Source organism: Hyla sarda, chromosome 5, assembly GCF_029499605.1.
Source record: "Hyla sarda isolate aHylSar1 chromosome 5, aHylSar1.hap1, whole genome shotgun sequence".
Lineage (NCBI taxonomy): Eukaryota > Metazoa > Chordata > Amphibia > Anura > Hylidae > Hyla > Hyla sarda.
This window is the reverse complement of record NC_079193.1, coordinates 67,283,509-67,303,908: the sequence shown is the minus strand read 5'-3', so window position 1 is coordinate 67,303,908 and position 20,400 is coordinate 67,283,509. Positions and strand designations below refer to the sequence as shown.

The 20,400-nt window shown below is 44.9% G+C and overlaps 1 long non-coding RNA gene across 1 annotated transcript in view; it reads right to left on the bottom strand.

The window, feature by feature from the left end:
- Positions 1–11,992: 11,992 nt before the first annotated feature.
- The window catches only part of LOC130273207 (uncharacterized), a 77,546-nt gene continuing 69,138 nt past the window's right edge, over positions 11,993–20,400 (bottom strand). Inside the window, exon 3 of the long non-coding RNA XR_008843913.1 lies at positions 11,993–12,067. This is a non-coding gene — a long non-coding RNA (uncharacterized LOC130273207). The remainder of the gene's footprint in view (positions 12,068–20,400) is intronic.

The following is a 20,400-nucleotide window of genomic DNA, read 5'->3' as shown; positions in this document are numbered from 1 at the left end:
TTACCAGAGGCACCAGAGTCCAAGCAGGCCACGGCTGAGAGGGAGGAGTTGGCTGAAGGAGAAATCCGCACGGGCACCGTGAGACGTGGAGAAGCAGACTTGGAACCAAGAGACGCCACACCCACGTGAGCTGGGTGCGTGCGTTTCCCAGACGTGGAGGACGGATAGGGCAATCCACCAAGAAATGCTCGGTACTGGCACAGTAAAGACAGAGATTTTCTTCCCTACGGCGATTCCTCTCTTCCTGGGTCAGGCGAGACCTATCCACTTGCATGGCCTCCTCGGCGGGAGGCCCAGGCGTAGATTGCAACGGATACTGTGGGAGAGGTGCCCAGAGATCTAAGTCTTTTTCCTGGCGGAGCTCTTGGTGTCGCTCAGAAAAACGCATGTCAATGCGGGTAGCCAAATGGATGAGTTCTTGCAGGTTGGCAGGAATCTCTCGTGCGGCCAGCACATCCTTGATGCGACTGGATAGGCGTTTTTTAAAGGTCGCGCAGAGAGCCTCGTTATTCCATGATAACTCGGAAGCAAGAGTACGAAATTGGATGGCGTACTCGCCCACTGAAGAATTACCCTGGACCAGGTTCAACAGGGCAGTCTCGGCAGAAGAAGCTCGGGCTGGCTCCTCGAAGACACTCCGGACTTCAGCGAAGAAGGCCTGGACTGAGGCTGTGGCAGGATCATTGCGGTCCCAGAGCGGTGTGGCCCAAGACAAGGCCTTTCCTGAAAGAAGGCTTACTACAAACGCCACCTTAGACCGTTCTGTAGGAAACAAGTCCGACAACATCTCCATATGCAGGGAACACTGAGACAAAAATCCACGGCAGAGTTTAGAGTCCCCATCAAATTTGTCCGGCAGGGACAAGCGGAGGCTAGGAGCGGCCACTCGCTGCGGAGGAGGTGCAGGAGCTGGCGGAGGAGATGGTTGCTGCTGTAGCAGAGGCAGAAGTTGCTGTAACATGGCGGTCATCTGCGACAGCTGCTGTCCTTGCTGGGCAATCTGCTGCGATTGCTGAGCGACCACCGTGGGAAGGTCAGCGAGACTTGGCAGCGGCACCTCAGCGGGATCCATGGCCGGATCTACTGTCACGATTCGGCTTACGGGTTGTGGATCCGCTGTGTCAGCGAGGGATTGGCGTGGACCGTGCTAGTGGACCGGTTCTAAGAGGCTACTGGTTTTCACCAGAGCCCGCCGCAAAGCGGGATGGTCTTGCTGCGGCAGTAGCAACCAGGTCGTATCCACTAGCAACGGCTCAACCTCGCTGACTGCTGAGAAGGCGTGGGACAGAAGGACTAGGCAGAGGCAAGGTCAGACGTAGCAGAAGGTCGGGGGCAGGCGGCAAGGTTCGTAGTCAGGATGGATAGCAGAAGTTCAGGTACACAGGCTTTGGACACACTAAACGCTTTCACTGGCACAAGGCAACAAGATCCGGCAAGGGAGTGCAAGGGAGGAGATCAGATATAGCCAGGGAGCAGATGGAAGCCAATTAAGCTAATTGGGCCAGGCACCAATCATTGGTGCACTGGCCCTTTAAGTCTCAGAGAGCTGGCGCGCGCGCGCCCTAGAGAGCGGAGCCGCGCGCGCCAGCACAAGACAGCAGGGGACCGGGACGGGTAAGTGACCTGGGATGCGATTCGCGAGCGGGCGCGTCCCGCTGTGCGAATCGCATCCCCGACGGCCATGACAGTGCAGCGCTCCCGGTCAGCGGGACTGACCGGGGCGCTGCAGGGAGAAAGACGCCGTGAGCGCTCCGGGGAGGAGCGGGGACCCGGAGCACTAGGCGTAACAGGGTCGTTTACAAAGTACCCTGAAACGCATCTAGAGAAAGAGACTATTACCGCATGACCACCGCAATCCACTAACCGCAACTTCCTACCTCCGATACCACTCCTGCCAAGCTCCGTTATACGCTGCTTTTACACCTGGCTGTATTTTACCTGCTTCACCACCAGACACCGAGAGATTCTACACGAGGCTTTGCTTTGTCCCCAGAGTAGATCCATCTGTCTCAGAGTGTGCTTCCATCTCCGGAGTAATCCATCTAACTCCGTGACCGGCGACTTCTCTAAGGCCTGTGGCAACCGGGCCCGTCACCGCAAGCGCATGCCAGCGCTGGACATAGCCTCCACAGCACTTGCCATCTGCCTCTCGGACGTCCAGCCATACAATCACATCATCCATGGGAGTTGGTAACTATATTACTATATGAACTGTTTCAAATTCTACAATCACGGAGTGCACTTTATAAAAAGTGAACTATGCTGGTTTACACAAAATTGGATGGAAGAATATACCATACATGCGGATTTTAAATTATTAAATTATTTTATTACTATACTATCACCTCCCCACAAGGGCCCTGTGGAAGGAGATATTTATGTATTTGATTTATACTATTTATATTATTTGTAATTATTTTATATTAAATTTTATTCATCATTTAAAGTGAAGCACAGTCTGACTCTATTCCATTGCAATTTTATCATCATGTACCATTTATGGTATTAGTCTAGAGGCTTTTGGTACCCCCTTTTTTCCTTATAAACTACTTTATATTTGTATTTTTTGGTGTAAATACTTTCCATATAGCCTCGACTAATTTATTTTGTGAGCTGCACATACCCCAATTTTTTCTATTAATCTATAATATATCAAAAGTTTTTTTGATGAGAGGTACCCTTTAAACTCTCTTGGGTAGTGTTATTGTTAAATTTACTGGTCATTCTATCAGTAATAAAATTGAATTTTACAGAATGCTAACCGTTACACAACAGAACGCTTGTTGTGTGTGATTTTTTAATGAAAAAAAAAATTTGATGGAGAGGGATTAACTCTGCTTGATAATTTTTGGCGATTAGAATCCTTTTGCCATCTGATTTTTTGGAGACAGATGCGCTTACACACTTGTAATAATTTTTTTAACCAAATTTCAAACATTGTGTGGTTTATTATTTTTGAGAAGAATGTCTTTTGGTGGTCCACCATCCTGCATTGTAGAGTCTTCTGAACTGCTGTATATGCGCTTTAAAAAAAAAAAAAAAAAAAAGGTATTTTGTCAGAGAATTTCGATAAAATTTTGCATTTTTTTGGGGTGGATTGTGAAGCCTGGGTGATGGGTGTGTAGTGTGTACTCGTGCATCAGTCAACTCCAGTCTGTGTCCGTTAGGCAATATATGGGTTACTGATGCAGCAGAGGTGGGGCCTTGGTCTTGGAATTTCAATTATTTAAAAAAATTTAACATATTGTGTGGTTTATTATATTATAAAAAGAATGTCTTTGGGTGGTCCACCGTCCTGCATTATAGAGTCTTCTGAACTGCTGTATATGCGCTTGTTTTAACATAAAGGTATTTTATCAGACAATTTCAAAAAAATTTGCGTTTTTTTGGGGTGGATTGTGAAGCCCGGGTGTGTACTCGTGCATCAGCCAACTCCAGGCTGTGTCTTTCAGACAACCTATGGGTTACTGATGCAGCTAAGGTGAGGCCTTGGTCTAGGAATTTCAATTTAAAAAAAAAATTCAACAATTGTGCGGTTCATTATTTTTGAGAAGAAAGTCTTTGGGTGGTTCACCGTCCTGCCTTATAGAGTCTTCTGAAATTTTGGATATGCGCTTGTGCTTACACAAAGTTGTAAATTAAAAAAAAAATTCATACAATTTTGATGATTTTGGGGCGGATTGTGAAGCCCTGGTGTGTACTGGTGCATCAGCCAACTCCAGGCTGTGTCCTTCAGGCAATATATGGGTTACTGATGCCGCAGAGGTGGGACCTGGGTCTGTTAATTTCAAATTTTTGGATAACGGGTGCTACCAATGAGAAATCTTTGTCAAAAATGTCATATATTGTGTTGTTTTTTGGGGGGGGATTGTGAAGCCCTGGTGTGTAGTGTACTAGTGCATCAGCCAACTCCACGCTGTGCCATTCAGCCACTAAATGGTCTCCTCTTGCTGCCAACATGTCCACGCTATGTCATTCAGTCACTATATGGTCTCCTGACACTGATGCCACCACCAGGCTCTGTAATTGTGCTGCTGTGCGGCAGTGATTCTAAGAGCGATGCCGGTAATCTGCATGCTATTCTGAATAACAGTATTATTTCACTACCCCAGCACACTCCATATGCATTTTAGGACACAGCAAAGTGTTCTATACCCCTATAGAGGCTGTATGTAGGCTAGAAATAGCCTTTTTTAATATCGATTTGCCGCAAATAAATTTGGATCGAAACAAACTTTTCAGGAAAATTCGGCGAATCGGCCGAATCGGATTTTTGAAAAGTTTGCTCATCTCTACCGATAATCTGTGGAGGTTAGGGCCGATAGCCAATAACTTATACCGATATTCCGGTATAAGTTATCGACTATTTATCCCCCCGCGACAATGCTGCAGATCACTGATTTAAAGCGGGTGCTTTAAATCAATGAACTGCAGCGGCTTTTGCGGTGCCATAGACCACCGCTGCCTCTCGCTTCTCTCCCCTGCCTGTCCGGGGGTCCTCCTGAGTCCTATCACCGCCACCGCGACCGCCCTCCCCCCCACCGCTGCACCGCTCCGCGATCCCTACAGTGCCACTGCACCACGCCGCACCCCCCACCGCACTGCTCCGGCCCCATTGCCTCCCCCATCCCCGGTTTTATAATTACCTGTTCCCGGGGTCCACTCTACATCTGGCTCCGGTGGTTTCCTCCTGAGCTGTCACTGTGCGCACTGACGGTGACGTCGCGTCATGTCACTCGTCATTGCGCACAGCGTAACGCAGGACGCAGAAGGAGCCAGAAGTAGCGTGGACCCCGGGAACAAGTAATTATAAAACTGGGGATGGGGGAGGCAATGGGGCCGGGGCGGTGCGGTGGGGCTTTTGCAAAACTGCAACTCACAGCATGCCACGTTTTGCAACACTTGGAGGCATTCTGGTTGGTAAACACAGATATAGAGGTAAGGGGACAGATTGTTCAGCAAAATTACATATTTTTTAAACCCAGACATTCTGGGGGAGATTCACAAAAACTACTGTAATTTCTGTTCCAGCGATATTATTCACAATTTTTTTTTCTCCTCACATTTCAAATGTCTCTTTTGCTGCTTTGAAAATATGTGAAAATTAATTTTTGCACCACTTTTTTTTTTTTGTGCCAAAATTGTCGATTTTTGCGCCAACTTTTACATCCAGGAAAATTCTGGTGGAAACATCTCACGAAATATTCCATGGTTACTAGTGCCCAGACAAGGGATAACTGTATAAATAAAACATTTCTGAGCTTAAATGTGAGTGCAGGTGCAGTTACCAAGAAAAAAATTTAAATAAAAGTGTGTATATATATATATATATATATATATATATTTATATATATATATATATATAACATTATTCAATAAGAATTTTTTTTCATTAATACTTACATAACCCCCCCCCCCAAAAAAAAAAAACACTAAACAATAAAACTGCAACCATTTCTGTGATTTCTACACTATCAAAAAGCTGGTGTGAAATTTTTGATGCAAACTGGACTCTCACCCCACGTATAAATATCATGTAAAGCAGAAAATATACGCGGACACGCCCACTTTTACAAAACTGACGTGAACAGTGTAAACTGCGGCACAAAGCTCTTTAAACATGTGGTGATACTTTTCGCACAAAAATTGATTTTTCATTTTATTTTTTGGTGCAAAATTCTTTGAGAATCTCCCACTCTGTGTACTTTATACAGATTTATGATTTTACTATTATACAGAGTTTTGTTCGGCCCACCTGCTGCTCCAGCACTTCTAGCTATGAGCAGTGAGCAGTGTACCGTGGGAGGTAGAGAAGGAGTGCACGGTAGAGCGAGGGGGGGGGGGCGTTTCTATATTTGCACAAAATTTATCAAAGGACATGCACAACTTTAGTAAATCTTGAGCAACAGTGTAAATTAGAGAAGCAGTGTAAAGGGGTAGAACTGTGTCTACAACAGACACCTAATGATACATGTCCCCCACTGCCCCTATATACACACACATGGCCATCATACACAGCTTCTATATGCACATACACTGCCACTATATAGACACACATCCATCATAAATATATACACTGGCCCACATTTATCATTGTAGGTGTAAGTGAAGCATTTTTTTGTGTGCTGGTAATGTGTAGGAGCACCATATTTATTAAATGTTCACAGAGCATATGATAAATTTTATGCAGGTCACATTTTCTCAAATTTCTCTCTTCACATACACTAAAAATCTACGCCAGGTCTGGGAGACTTTTCAGTGGCTTTGCGCCTTTTTACAAAAAGGCGCAGTTCATAAATCCCTTCTATATCATGTGTATTGCCAAAATCAGTGGATTGCAACTCAAAATCAGCAGAAATGTGTAAACAAAAAGGCGGAAATAAACCCTGCTTGCGCATTTTTGTGCCTTTTGTAGAGACAAAAATCAGTCTAAAGACAATGATAAATGTCGGCCACTGCCTCTATATACACACACTGCCCCTTTATACACACATGGCTAGGGCTGCAACGATTAATCGATGCAATCGATAAAAAAATCGATAACGGGATTCGTTGTCGACTAATCCCGTTATCGAATAATCGCCCGATTCGTTGTCTGCCATCAGTGGCGGCAGTGAATGAATGAATGAAGCCGACATGTCTCCGCCGCTGCCCTGCTTCTAGTGCAATCAGCCACCGCCGGGACATGTTTATTCTATGCTGCTCATCTCTGTTGGGTAAAGAGATGAGCAGCAGAGAATAGACATATCCCGGCGCTGCGCTAGGAGCAAGGCAGCAGTGGGGACATGTCGGGCTGCGGCAGCAGGGCCCCCTTTAGACCGCAGCCCCCACCCTTGTATACAGCTCACCTACAGCTGTACTCTGTCGCGTACTGCCGCTCCGCTGCCCCGTTCTCTCGTCCGCATCACGTTGTCCTATGGAGGACCATGTGACATACATGTCACTCCTCCTCCTCCCCTGCGCCCGACGTAACGTTACGGAGTGACGTGTGTGTCACATGGTCCTCCATAGCACAACGTGATGCGGACGGGAGAACTGTGCAGCGGAGCGGCAGCCCTGACAGAGGACAGCTGCAGGTGAGCTGTCTACAAGGGTGGGGGCTGCGGTCTAAAGGGGGGGCCTATTCTCTAAAGGGGGGGCCTGCGGTCTAAAGGAGGGCCCTGCTGTCTAAAGGGGGGGGGTGCTGTCTAAAGGGGGGTCCCTGCTGTCTTAAAAAAAAAAAAACCACTAAACAATAAAACTGCAACCATTTCTGTGATTTCTACACTATCAAAAAGCTGGTGTGAAATTTTTGATGCAAACTGGACTCTCACCCCACGTATAAATATCATGTAAAGCAGAAAATATACGCGGACACGCCCACTTTTACAAAACTGACGTGAACAGTGTAAACTGCGGCACAAAGCTCTTTAAACATGTGGTGATACTTTTCGCACAAAAATTGATTTTTCATTCAGCTAGAATGTCCTGCTGTCTAAAGGGGGGGGGCTGCTATCTAAAGGGGGGGTCTTCTGTCTAAAGGGGGGGCTGCTGTGTAAAGGGGGGGGCTGCTGTCTAAAGGGGTCTGTAAAAGCAATGTTCTGCAGTCTGCATATACACATGTGTATAGGAGTGCTATATAACAAAAAAGTTTAAAAAAAAAGAAATAAAATTACATTTACTTCTCCCCCAATAAAAATGAGCTCCCCCATTTCCTATAGCAATACAAAAAAAGTTAAATAATTATTTTTTTTAAATATTTGATACTACCGCATGCTAACTGTCTGAACTATTAATATATTAGTGAATCATTAACATTTTTTTTATAGTTTAATAGTTACCCATGCGGCAGTATCAAATTACGCTGGTTTCTGTACAGGATCATTAATAATGATCCTGTACAGCAACCGGTTTAAACTTGAAAAAAATTTTTTTTTATAAAATTGCTGCTATTTGGTCACATCACATGCTAGAAACTTTTAATATGGCCATTGTACATAGTTTTTCAAGTAGAATCAGCTGAACCCCTTTTTATGGCATTTTGACATTTTTTCCAATTAATCGATAAAATAATCGACAACTAATCGATTATTAAAATAATCGTTAGCTGCAGCCCTACACATGGCCATCATACACACATACACAACTTCTATATGTATATACACTGCCACTACATATACACACACTGCCATCATACACACATATACAACCACTATATACACATACACTGCCACTGTATATACACACACATCCATCATAAATATATACACTGTCTCTATATACACACACTGCCCCTTTATACACACATGGCCATCATACACACATACACAACTTCTATATGTATATACACTGCCACTACATATACACACACTGCCATCATACACACATACAACCACTATATACACATACACTGCCACTGTATATACACACACATCCATCATAAATATATATACACTGCCTCTATATACACACACTGCCCCTTTATACACACATGGCCATCATACACACATATACATCCACTATATACACATACACTGCCACTGTATATACACACACAGCCATCATACACACATATACAGCCACTATATACAAACACTGCCACTGTATATATACACACACATCCATCATGAATATATATACACTGCCTCTATATACACATACACTGCCACTGTATATACACTGACATCCATCATAAATATATACACTGCCTCTATATACACACACTGCCCCTTTATACACACATGGCCATCATACACACATACACAGCTTCTATATGCATATACACTGCCACTATATAGACACACACTGCCATCATACACATACACAGCTTCTATATGCATATACATTGCCACTATATAGACACACACTGCCATCATACACATATATACAGCCCCTATATACGCATACACTGCCACTGTATATACACATACAGCCATAATAAATATATACACTGCCTCTATATACACACACTGCCCCTTTATACACACACATGGCCATCATACAAATACACACACAGCTTCTATATACACACACTGCCCCTTTATACACACATGGCCATCATACACATACACAGCTTCTATATACACACACTGCCTCTTTATACACACATGGCCATCATACACACATTCACAGCTTCTACCTGTATATGCATATACACTGCCATTATATAGACACACACTGCCATCATACACACATCTACAGCCACTATATACACACATACACTGCCACTGTATATACACACACATCCATCATAAACACATACACAGCTTCTATATACACACACTGCCCCTTTATACACACATGGCCATCATACACACATACACAGCTTCAATATACACACACTGCGCAGGGATGTGGAAATCCTATCGCCCGACGCCCGGGACATGTAGTTTCGGGCGTTGGGCAGGTGAATTTGTCATATATTTAGCCCTGTATTGGACAAGCAGGGACAGACCGACTTCCCCCTTATTTTTCTTTTATGCCGGTGTGAGGCGCAGGAGCCTATGCAAGTCTGAACCTCACACCGGCGCTCAGGGTGTATGGAGGGGGCGGTGGCGGCCCTCAGCTGATTTCAGTAGCCGGGGGCCGCTGCTCAGAGTCCCCCCAGCCAGTGTGAGTCCCCCCAGCCAGTGTGAGCTCCTCGCCTCCGCTCTTCAAAGTTTGCCGAAGCTAGAGCCAGGAGGAGCGAGGGCAGAGCCCGAGGTCGCACGTCTGAAGGAGATGATTAAGCCACGCCCCCTCATCCCCCCTCCCGGAGTATGGAGAGCGCAGCTCTGCATAATAAAAGACAGGGGGAGAATGAGGACGTACACAGCTCCTCCCCTCCCCTGCTCTGTCTATACAGGACCTAATTTACAACGGGGAGGTTTCAAGTTTTCACAGGGGAAAATACTGAGCAGGGGGAGGGGAGAGGACATGTGTGAGGAGACATACTGCACTGCACTGCACAGGCTGGGGATTTCACCTCACACCGGCTCAGGTGGTTGTATATGTATGTAATGTATGATTGGGGGGGGGGGGGGGGTGTATCAGCGGCAGGTGTATGTATGATGTGTGCATATGTATGGTGTATGTGTGATATTTGTATGTAATGTATGATATAGGGGGCAGTGGCAGGTGTATGTATGATGTGTGCAAATATATGGTGTGAGTGTATGTGTATATATGATGTGTGTATGGTGTATGTGCGTATGTAATGTATGATGTGGGGTGGGCAGCAGCAGGTGTATGTATGATGTGTGCATATGTATGGTGTATATTTATGGTGTGAGTGTATGTGCATATATGATGTGTGTATGGTGTATGTGTGATGTGTGTATGTAATGTATGATATAGGGGGCAGTGGCAGGTGTATGTATGATGGGGGGGATTCATCAATCTATATAGAGTAATTTTAAGTGTATTTTCTTGCGCAAAATCTTGCGCAATTATATTTTCTGCGTTCTTTTTGTGCATCTTTTTTGGTGGAACTTTTTCTACAGATGTCACCCTTCGGGTGTACCGTAGAGCCATTTTTCCCATAGACATCGATTTACAAACTGTGGGGTTTTTTTTTGGGACGCACAAAAAGAACGCAAGTGTCATTTTTTTTGCGCAAATATACACCACCTCGGAGGACACGTACCGAAGTGTGTATTTTCACACAATAAGGACTGAAACTCCCATCATAGACAGACTCTGCCCATGATGGAAGTTATAGTCCAGGGGCTGAGGTGCAGATCGCACCGGGTCATTATCCAGAGACCCGCTGCGATCCGCATTTATTAACTGTAAAAGCCGGCGATACATACGGCTTCACTGCGCTGACACGACTTCTATATACACTGTCATAATTCATAATCCCCGCCGCCGGGAGAGGAGAGCTCTGATTGGTCAATAGCTATTCTCCAATCAGAGCTCCCCTCTCCCGGCAGGGATTATGAATCATTACAGTCTATATAGAAGCCGGTGGCAGCGTGATGTAGCTGCATGTACCACCAGCTTTTTAATTTAAATGCAGATTGCAGCAGATCATTTTGGAAATTTGCTGCGATCTGCATTACATCAGTGGCTCCCCAATTTAACCTGTTCCTGCAGAATGACATATATAAATGTCATGATGTGCAGGTAGTTCGCGCATCATGACATTTATATATGTCATGCAGTTAACCCGGCGATGCGCGGCATCGCACGGGTTAACTGGCAGAAGTCCCGCTGTTACCAGCGGGGGACAACTTCTGCAAGCCCCCCCAGGACCATCAGTGGATGTCCTGGTCAGCGATCATTGTGGTTGGTCCCTGTGGACCAATCACAGTGATCGCTGACTGTGGGGGGTTAAAGTTCAGATCCGCCGCTCTTCCAGCACCTAGAAGTTGGGTAGAGCGGGGGAAGAGGATCCCGGAAGCTGCGGGGGGCCGCAGCACATACCTGCTGTGGGACCGGCGGGGACGGCATGGACCGGGGACCGTCTAGAAGGCAGCTGCGGCAGGTAAGTGGAAGCAGCAGTGAAGATCGCCGTAAAGTGATATTCACTGCTGCTTCTAGTAGTTTCAAAACTACAACTCCCAGCATGCCCAGACAGCCTTTGGCTGTCTGGGCATGCTGGGAGCAGGGGCGGATCCAGAGTCGAGTCTCGGGAGGGGCACTATTAGAGTATTTTGTGTTGGCGGACAGAAAATAAGATGTTGCTTACGGAACATACAATATTATTAAATGTATCATACAGTCCTAACCTTGTTTAAGACTCTTAGGCCATGTTCACATGTCAGAATAATTATCAAATATACCAATTACCACAGAATGGGAAAGTGCTAAAGAAGTTTTTACCATTTAAAACTACAGCTCCCAGTATCACCTAAGCAGTGGTACGGGGATGCTGGGAGTTGTTGTTTCACCCATCATTACTGCAGAACTTCTTCAGTGACTACAGCTCTGATGGGACACACACAGGAGGATACAAATGATATCAGTGATTACAGGTGACGTCTTCTCTATAGTCTTTCCTTATCTAATTCAGATGTACATACCACCGGGACTTGTTCCAGCTAAATCTTCTCTCTGCAGAACTTGACGCCCAGATGGTTCCTCACTATGTCAGCGGATTCTGATCCTTTATATGAAAACAATAATTATTATAAACCTGCCAGACACTGTATTCTTCGAATATAATACTGGCACATACCTTCTGAATATAATTCTGACACACTGTACCCCAGAATAAACAACACACTGTACCCTCTGAATATAATACCGCCACACACCGTACCCTCTGAATATAATACTATCATATACTGCACCCTCTGAATATAACACTACCACACACTGTGCCCTCTAAATTTAATACTAGCAAACACTGCACTCTCTGAATATAATACTACCACACACTGTGCCCTCTGAATTTAATACTACCACACTGTGCCCTCTAAATTTAATACTACCAAACACTGCACTCTCTGAATATAATACTACCACACACTGCACTCTCTGAATATAATACTACCACACACTGTGCCCTCTGAATATAATACTACCACACACTGTGCCCTCTGAATATAATACTACCACACTGTGCCCTCTAAATTTAATACTACCAAACACTGCACTCTCTGAATATAATACTACCACACACTGCACTCTCTGAATATAATACTACCACACACTGTGCCCTCTGAATATAATACTACCACACTGTGCCCTCTAAATTTAATACTACCAAACACTGCACTCTCTGAATATAATACTACCACACACTGCCCTCTCTGAATATAATACTACCACACACTGTGCCCTCTGAATATAATACTACCACACACTGTGCCCTCTGAATATAATACTACCACACTGTGCCCTCTAAATTTATTACTACCAAACACTGCACTCTCTGAATATAATACTACCACACACTGAACTCTCTGAATATAATACTAGCACACACTGTACCCTCTGAATATAATACTACCACACACTGTGCCCTCTGAATATAATACTACCACACTGTGCCCTCTGAATATAATACTACCACACTGTGCCCTCTAAATTTAATACTACCAAACACTGCACTCTCTGAATATAATACTACCACACACTGAACTCTCTGAATATAATACTAGCACACACTGTACCCTCTGAATATAATACTACCACACACTGTACCCTCTGAATATAATGCTACCACACTGTACCCTCTGAATATAATACTACCACACACTGTGCCCTCTGAATATAATACTACCACACTGTGCCCTCTGAATATAATACTACCACACTGTGCCCTCTAAATTTAATACTACCAAACACTGCACTCTCTGAATATAATACTACCACACACTGCCCTCTCTGAATATAATACTACCACACACTGTGCCCTCTGAATATAATACTACCACACACTGTGCCCTCTGAATATAATACTACCACACTGTGCCCTCTAAATTTAATACTACCAAACACTGCACTCTCTGAATATAATACTACCACACACTGCCCTCTCTGAATATAATACTAGCACACACTGTACCCTCTGAATATAATACTACCACACTGTGCCCTCTGAATATAATACTACCACACTGTGCCCTCTGAATATAATACTACCACACTGTGCCCTCTAAATTTAATACTACCAAACACTGCACTCTCTGAATGTAATACTACCACACACTGCACTCTCTGAATATAATACTACCACACACTGTGCCCTCTGAATATAATACTACCACACTGTGCCCTCTAAATTTAATACTACCACACACTGCACTCTCTGAATATAACTTGCTGTGCAGTGCACCCTCTGAATAAAATACCCAAATGTTTTGTGGCCCATAAAAAAACGTACCACCCCAGAAATTCCTCAGAATCTACAATATACTTCTGAAATGCAGAACACTCTGTGCCTTCGCATATAGTAATAATGCCCCATCTTGTGCCCCTACATATAATAATTATGACCCGTCCTGTTCCCCCCACATAATAATGCCCTGTGCCCCTAACATATATTGCCCCCTGTGCTGTGCCCTTCACATATAATTCCCCCGTTCTTTGCCCCTCACATATAATGCCCCCATCATGCACCCCTCATGTATAATGCCCCCATCATGCACCCCTCACATATAATGCCCCGTGCTGTGCCCTTCACATATAATGCCCCCGTTCTTTGCCCCTCACACATAATGCCCCCATCATGCGCCCCTCACATATAATGCCCCCTGTCCTGTCCCCTCAGGGGGCATTATAAGTGAGGGGCACAGCACAGGGGGCATTATATGTTTGGGTCACATGACAGGAGCATTATATGTGAGGGGCGCATGATGGCGCATTATATATGAGGGGCACAGGATGGGGGCATTATATATGAGGGGCGCATGATGGGGGCATTATATGTGAGGGGCACAGCACAGGGGGCATTATATGTGCGGGCAAAGCACAGGGGGCATTATATGTGATGGGCACAGAACAAGGGGCATTATATGTGTGGGGCACAGCATGGGCATTATATGTGAGGGGAACAGCAAAGGGGACATTATGTGTGGGGCACAGGGGGCATTATATGTGTGGGGCACAGCACAGGGGGCTTTATATGTGTGGGGCACAGTACAGGGGGAATTATATGTGTGGGGCACAGCACAGGGGGCATTATATCATATAATGCCCCCTGTGCTGTGCCCCATACATATAATGCCCCCTGTGCTGTGCCCCATACATATAATACCCCCTGTGCTGTGCCCCTCACATATAATATCCCCTGTGCCCCCCACACATATAATTTATATGTGTGGGCACAGCACATGGGGGCATTATATGTGAGGGGCACAGCACAGGGGGTATTATATGTGTGGGGCACAGCACAGGGGGCATTATATGTGAGGGGCAGCCCCTCACATTAAAAATTCCCCCCTAAGTTTTTAAATCCCCCTCCCCACTCCTCCTGTACGATATAGTGCCCTTAACAGTGGCACATATTCTATCCCCCAAATCCCCTGGGCCCTGAGCATACTCTTAGTACTTACAGTATGCTGGCCGCGGGGACGGAATTTCCGGGCGCCGGCGCGATGATGTGACGTCATCGCGCCGGCCTGCAGTGGATCGCGACCCCGCAGCTCACACGCTGTGTACTCACAGCGTGTGACAGTCAAGGTTAGTGAATGGTGGAGCGGTAGCTTACAGCTTCGGCTCCACCATTCTAGGGGGCAGCAATCTCGGGTGGGGGGGGGGGGGGGATGTGCCCCGTTGCCCCCCCCCCCCCCCCTGGATCCGCCACTGGCTGTGAGTTGTAGCTTTGCAATATCTGGAGGGCCGCAGTTTGGACACCACTGTGCAGTGGTCTCCAATCTGTGCTCTTCCAGATGTTGCAAAACTACAACTCTCAGCATGGCCAGACAGTCCAGGCATGCTGGGAGCTGTAGTTCTGTAACATCTGGCCCTTCAGATGTTGCCGAACTACAACATCCAGCATGCCTGGGCAGTCTGGGCATGCTTGAAGTTGAAGTTTTGCAACAGCTGGAGGCACACAGGTTGGGAAACACTGAGTTTCCCAACCAGTGTGCCTCCAGTTGTTGCAAAACTACAACTCCCAGCATGCTCAGACAGCCGAAGGGAATGCTGGGAGTTGTAGTTTTGCAACAACTGGAGGAGAACAGTTGGGAGACCGCTAAGTAATGGTGTCCAAACTGTAGCCCTCCAGATGTTGCAAAACTTCAACTCCAAGCATGCCCAGACTGCCCAGGCATGCTTTGAGTTGTAGTTAGGCAACGTTTGAAGGGCCAGATGTTACAAAACCACAACTCCCAGCATGTCTGGACTGCCTGGGCATGCCGGGAGTTGTAGTTTTGCAACAACTGGAGGCGCGCTGGTTGGGAAACATTGTCTGTTTTCTAACTCAGTGTTTCCCTACCTGTGTGCCTCCAGCTGTTGCAAAACTATAACTCCCAGCATGCACTGACAAACCGTACATGCTGGGAGTTGTAGTTTGGCAACAGCTGGAGGCGTACGGGTTGGGAAACACTGAGTTAAGTAACAAACTCTCAGTGTTTTGCAACCAGTGTGCCTCCAGCTGTTGCTTAACTACAGCCCCCTATGATGGGAGTTGTAGTTTAGCAACAATTGGAGGCTCCCTTTTTAATAATACGCTGCATTATGTGCGCTCTTCCCAGGGGAGAGCACAAAAAATGTACTAACCCATATTTCTTGTTTTTCTCTTCATTTCAGATACGTGAATGCGGAGGACTACTTCAGATTCGGTGGACTTCGACGATGACCAGCGTTTTTTTTTATTTATTTTAATAAAATGGTTAAAGAGGCCTGTGGAGGAGTGATTTTTTTTTATAAAATTTTTTTTTCAATGTGTCCGTGTTTTTTATAATTGAATTTTCAGGGTTAGTAGGGGAAGCTGTCTTATAGACAGAATCCATTACTAAGCCAGGGCTTATCGCTAACCCCCAATTATTACCCCGGTACCCACCACCACAGGGGTGCCAGGAATAGTCGGTACCAACAGGCCCGGAGCATCAAAGATGGCGCTTCTGGGCCTAGGCGGTAACAGTCTGGCGTTATTTAGGCTGGGGACCCTGGTAACGTCAGGCTGTTGCTGCTTGGTTGGTATCTGGCTGATACTGAAAATAGGGGGAACCCTATGTGTTTTTTTTTATAAATAAAAAAAGTGTGTGGTTCCCTAATTTTTTCAGTATCAGCCAGATACCAACCAAGCAGCAACAGCCTGTGGCGGTAGGTACCGGGGTAATAATTGGGGGTTTGCATTAGCTGTTTTGGGGGCTAACGCTAAGCCCCAGCTTAGTAATGGATTCTGTCTACAAGATGGCTTCCACTACTAAGCCTGAAAATTCAATTATAAAAACACAACACAATGAAAAAAACATTTTATTTAAAAAAACACTCCCCTACAGCCCTCGTTAACCCTTTTATTGACATAAAAAAAGAACGCTGTTCATCATTCCAATCCACAAAATCTGACATAGTCCTCCGCATTCACGTATCTAAATTTAAAAGATAAAAAAAAATATTTAGTAAATTTTTTTTGTTTCCACACACATGCAAAAATGCAATAAAAAAAACACAAGAAAAACTGACAAAGCGCAGGAAAAAGCTGGGACAGTTTTTCTGGCGTTTTTTATGATGCATAAAAAATCTCAATGGAATCCTGGCCTCAAAGCAATAGAACAAAATCCCTGTGTCCACTTTTCCTGTGAGGTAGAGAAGGAGTGAACGGTAGAGCGAGGGGGGGGGGGGGGGCGTTTCTATATTTGCACAAGATTTATCAAAGGAGTGCAACAGCCTTAGTAAATTCTGAGCAAGAGTGTACCATAGACAAGAAGTGTAAATGGATAGAACTGTGTCTACAATAGACACATAATGATGAATCCCCCCCGGATGTGTGCATATGTATGGTATATATTTATGGTGTGAGTGTATGTGTATATATGATGTGTGTATGGTGTATGTGTGATGTAAGTATGTAATGTATGATATAGGGGCAGTGGCAGGTGTATGCATGATGTGTGCATATGTATGGTGTATATTTATGGTGTGAGTGTATGTGTATATATGATGTGTGTATGGTGTAAGTATGATGTGTGTATGTAATGTATGATATAGGGGCAGTGGCAGGTGTATGCATGATGTGTGCATATGTATGGTGTATATTTATGGTGTGAGTGTATGTGTATATATGATGTGTGTATGGTGTATGTGTGATGTGTGTATGTAATGTATGATATAGGGGCAGTGGCAGGTGTATGCATGATGTGTGCATATGTATGGTGTATATTTATGGTGTGAGTGTATGTGCATATATGATGTGCGTATGGTGTAAGTATGATGTGTGTATGTAATGTATGATATAAGGGCAGTGGCAGGTGTATGCATGATGTGTGCATATGTATGGTGTATATTTATGGTGTGAGTGTATGTGTATATATGATGTGCGTATGGTGTAAGTATGATGTGTGTATGTAATGTATGATATAGGGGCAGTGGCAGGTGTATGCAAGATGTGTGCATATGTATGGTGTATATTTATGGTGTGAGTGTATGTGTATATATGATGTGCGTATGGTGTAAGTATGATGTGTGTATGTAATGTATGATATAGGGGCAGTGGCAGGTGTATGCATGATGTGTGTATGTAATGTATGATATAGGGGCAGTGGCAGGTGTATGCATGATGTGTGCATATGTATGGTGCCTTGGGTGTAAAAGGAGCTAGATACAGCTCTCTCGCTGCTAATAGCCTGGCATGCTTCGATCGCTGTGGCCGGCTATTAAACCATTAGATCACCACTGTCAAAGTTGACAGCAGTGTCTAAAGGGATCTTATAACCATCCCTGGTGGTCTAGTGGAGTGGATCATACTATTTTGGTTGAAATTATTTTATCTACCAGGACAAGTGGATTTTCTTGAGGGACAAGTAGATTGTGTTCCGCTTTAGTCCCTTGGACAAGTAGTTTTTTTTTTTTTTAATTTCCACACCCCTGCTGCCACATTATACACACATGGCCATCATACACATACACAGCTTCTATATGCACATACACTGCCACTATATAGACACACACTGCCATCATACACACATATACAGCCACTATATACACATACACTGCCACTGTATATACACACACAGCCATCATAAATATATACACTTCTCCTATATACACATACACTACCCCTTTATACACACATGGCCATCATACACATACACAGCTTCTATATGCATATACACTGCCACTATATAGACACACACTGCCATCATACACACATATCCAGCCACTATATACACATACACTGCCACTGAATATACACATACAGCCATCACAAATATATACACTGCCTCTGTATACACACACTGCCCCTTTATACACACATGGCCATCATACACATACACAGCTTCTATATACATATACACTGCCACTATATAGACACACACTGCCATCATACACACATAGACATCCACTATATACACATACACTGCCACCGTATATACACACACATCCATCATAAATATATACACTGCCTCTATATACATACACTGCCCCTTTATATACACATGGCCATCATACACACATACACAGCTTCTATATACATATACACTGCCACTATATAGACACACACTGCCATCATACACACATATACATCCACTATATACACATACACTGCCACTATATATACACACACAGCCATCATAAATATATACACTGCCTCTATATACACACACTGCCCCTTTATACACACATGGCCATCATACACATACACAGCTTCTATATGCATATACACTGCCACTATATAGACACACACTGCCATCATACACATATACAGCCACTGTATACACACACTGCCACTGTATATACACACACATCCATCATAAATATATACACTGCCTCTATATACACACACTGCCCCTTTATACACACATGGCCATCATACACATACACAGCTTCTATATGCATATACACTGCCACTATATATACACACACTGCCATCATACACACATATATACATCTACTATATACACATACACTGCCACTATATATACACACACAGCCATCATAAATATATACACTGCCTCTATATACACATACACTACCCCTTTAAATACACATGGCCATCATACACATACACAGCTTCTATATGCATATACACTGCCACTATATAGACACACACTGCCATCATACACATATATACAGCCACTATATACACATACACTGCCACTGTATATACACACACATCCATCATAAATATATACACTGCCCCTTTATACACACACATGGCCATCATACACATACACAGCTTCTATATACCGTATTTTTCGTCCTATAGGACGCACCGGCATATAAGACGCACCCAATTTTTAGGGACAAAATCTAAAAAAATAAAGATTTTGAACCCAATAGTGGTCTTCAACCTGCGGACCTCCAGATGTTGCAAAACTACAACTCCCAGCATGCCCGGACAGCCGTTGGCTGTCCGGGCATGCTGGGAGTTGTAGTTTTGCAACATCTGGAGGTCCGCAGATTGAAGACCACTGCAGGAGGAGGTAAGACTCACGTGTCCCCGCCGCTCCGGACCCGTCACCGCTGCCCTAGATGTCGCTCCATCGCTGTCGCCGTGTCCCCGTCGCTCCGGAACGTCTCTACTGCCGGCCGGGAATCCTCGCTCTCCGTCGCCGCCATCACGTCGTTACGCACGCCGACGCACGTACGCGACGACGAGGAAGGAGAGCGCCGGCCATACAGGGGATCCCTGAACGGAGAAGACACCGAGGAGGCAGGTAAGGTCCCCCCCGGTGTCCTGTAAGCACTAACCCGGCTATTCAGTCGGGCTGTTCGAGACCGCCGCGGTGAAATCGCGGCGGTCCCGAACAGCCCGACCAAACAGCCGGGTTAGTGTCACTTTCCCTTCAGACGCGGCGGTCAGCTTTGATCGCCGAGTCTGAA